General features: G+C 37.4%; 1 pseudogene; it reads right to left on the bottom strand.

The window, feature by feature from the left end:
• Window positions 1-1,626: 1,626 nt before the first annotated feature.
• LOC110550447 (large ribosomal subunit protein eL15-like) lies at window positions 1,627-2,245 on the bottom strand (annotated as a pseudogene).
• Window positions 2,246-3,163: the final 918 nt, after the last annotated feature.

The raw sequence follows: 3,163 nt of genomic DNA, 5'->3' as shown, positions 1-3,163 counted from the left end.
CACAAACAGGCATTTTGAGATGAAGTCCATCTATTTTTAGTTCTGTTTCTGCTTAGGCATCTTCAGTGACCTAAAGACTTGAAGATAACCATTCTATTTTTCTCAAACAGTAAATCTTAGCCCATGGATAAAGTTATATTCTGTTAAGTACATCTATGCACAATTTTTGTGTTGCCTGCTTTTATCCTCTATATCAGCTTTACACAGATCTCATATGCCTTTCGTACAATATGCCTTCAAATAGATTTAAATACAAATGTCATGTTGTCTCATAGCATTTGTACATACTTCAAATATATTTTGTTTTTTTAACTCTTGGAAAATGTTTTTGTGCTTTCTAATGGACTACTTGATAAGAGTTAGCAACTATATTTTGATAATAATAAATATTGTATGGTATCAAAAGAGAAGAAAATTTCCATGGGTGTGGAAGGAACTTAAGATGAAAACCTTAGCAGCTTTCAGTTTAAGGACAACAGTCTTCTCCCTCAATTTGTTGAAGTCTTCATTCATATCCACCTGTTTGGATACGTTGTGGGAAGACCACAGACAAATGATTAAACTTGAGATGTTTCAGGCAAACCATGCTAGTTCTTACTGTAAAAAATAAGGGACATTTCTGAGTCATTGCAGTCTTGGAATGTAATACCAAACAAATGAGAACCAGACCACAAATAGTGGGTCCAAGTACATCATTATTGAGTGAGTAATGTGAACAACTTGCATAAACTGTGGCCGAAACTGAGTTTTTAGCAGACAACCATAACCTTTTGATTGCATCAAGAACAGTTAAAAGCTCTTTAATCTGCATGTTGTTCTTCAGGAAAGAAAAATTCATCAATCCAATTCATAATCTCAGAATACTGATTCTTCAGTAGGAGTTAACACTGTTTTTCTGATTCTTCTCCTAGTTACAGAAGCAGTCAAAGAGATGGATACTATGTATGCTCTGGATACTATGGAAGCATGTTGCAGGTAACTGGGACTTTCCCCTACCTTTCCAGTGCCATGGAACAGGCTCCTTCAAAGCTTTAGATAACATAATAGTGTGTGTCTAACTTTTGAGTAGTTGTGTGATATAACATGTTTCTCATCTTTTAGGAAAGAGATTTTAATTTCCGTTAAGATCATTTAATTCTGATGGGTCACAATGTCACAATATCACTTCCTTGGGGTCTTCTAACTCTTTCTGTCCATATTTATGAATTAAAATTCCTCTACATCCTTCAAATAAACAAAAAGCCAAAACATCTTTTCTAGAACACTCTTGCTTTCTCCTTGCTGGCCTAAGCTTGCAGCAATCCTTCTGCTTCAGCCTCCCAAGTTCTTAGCTAACAACTATTGTCAAACATGCTCAGCTCCGCCCACCTTGTTTTGTTTTGTGTTTCCTTTCAGAACAGTCTGTGTTGTGGAAGAAAATATCTATCTATCTATCTATCTATCTATCCATCCATCCATCTATCTATCTATCGAGAAAGCACTTTCTAAAGCAAATAATAAAACTTTTTCCAGCCTGGTTGCATATACTTTAGTATTCCTTAACAACTGCTTGCTAAGAATTCCATAATATATTTTGGAATTTTATGACTGACCTAAATTGCTTGTTGGGAAAGGATTTTACAAGCATTATGTGTATGAGTAGTAACGGTGGAGCTGGAGAGTATAGTGACTTCTCCAGCCTGCACAGCAAGAGTCCCCAGTAGTATGGTGGAACTTGTGCCCTTTCCAAGGCCACTGCTCTTGCCGCCAGCAGATGTCAGCCCAAGCATTTCTGTGTTTACGAACTGGTTTGGTGATCTGCTGGGTGTTAGGATTTCTTCTGCTGGCTTTATTGAATGGAACAAGGAGGATAATCTCAAATAATTTATCTGTGGAATCTTCACCAACACATTCAGAATTCAAGACTCCCGAAGTCCTACAATGGCTCCACCTCTCTGTTCAGCAACTGACCGTCGTCTTCGGCAAACTTTAGCTAGTTCACACCGTAAAGGACAGAACTGTCATATGTTGAACCCTTAGGAACTGGGCATTTGTGGCCACCATGCAGGGCACGAACCCTGTATAGGACATAACCTTGCTTGGCATTGTATCCCAGCCTCCATGTCTTGTTAGGCTGGGTGAGGTGGAGAGTCATGTGCAGAACACAGAGCTGGCGATGTTGCCAGCAGCCAACCATCAGAAGAAAGTACCTCAGGTCGGCCTGCTTCCTCCTCCACAGCTCCTGGACATTTTTGTATGCACTCATATTGGCTCACCTGTTGGTTGCCGCCATAGGAAAGGAAGAAGTCTTTCTCCATATTTTGTAATTTTTATCTTGGAAAAAAGTCAGACATTATTTACTACCCAAATAAAATATTTATGTTCAAATCACGCATATTCAGAACACCTGTTTATGAATTAGGCAGATGTAAAAACTCTCTTCTAAATGGTTTACTATTTTGGACATCACATTCTTCTTTATTCGTGTTTGAATGAAAGTGTAATGTTGTTTAGAAAGAAAAATCCTTAAAAAAAAGAAAGTTAAGAATTTTCTTGAGTAGCATCTGACATATTTTCAACTCAAATTTTTATATTCTCTCTGACACTTTCTTGTTGTTCAGTACAGTTTTTTTTTTTTTCCTACTGCAGTTATTGGAACTAGGCCTTTACTCCAGAGCAAAATCTTAACAGGCTTGACATAAATGTGGCAATCTGTATACACATTTAAATATGATTGAATCTATTTGCTTAATATCTAAAATCAAAATGATTAAAGTCAATTATTCTTACCTATTACCCTGTCCCATTTACCTAATTTTTGAGAACCTGATTCTTTCTAATGCTAAGTCCCTACTTTTCTCAACTCTTGAATAATAATAATAAAAAAAAAAAACCCCAACATCATTTAGGTATCTTGTTTTCCAATGTCCATCCCATTTGTCTTTCTAAGTGATGATTGATCATCTTACCCTGGGTCCTCCTTCTTGTTTATCTTCTTTATGGACATTGGATGTAGGAGAAAACAAGTAACAGGACAGGAGCCTATCACACAGGGCCTCTGAAAGACTCTACCTAGCAGTGTATCAAAGCAGATACTAAGACTCATAACCAAACCTTCAGCAGAGTGCAGGGAATCATATGAAAGAAGGGGGAGTTAGTATGACCTGGAGAGGACAGGAGCTCG

This window comes from Meriones unguiculatus, chromosome 19 (genome assembly GCF_030254825.1).
Source record: "Meriones unguiculatus strain TT.TT164.6M chromosome 19, Bangor_MerUng_6.1, whole genome shotgun sequence".
Taxonomy (NCBI): Eukaryota; Metazoa; Chordata; class Mammalia; order Rodentia; family Muridae; genus Meriones; species Meriones unguiculatus.
Note: the sequence above shows the minus strand (reverse complement) of the source record. Positions and strands in the feature narration are given on the sequence as shown.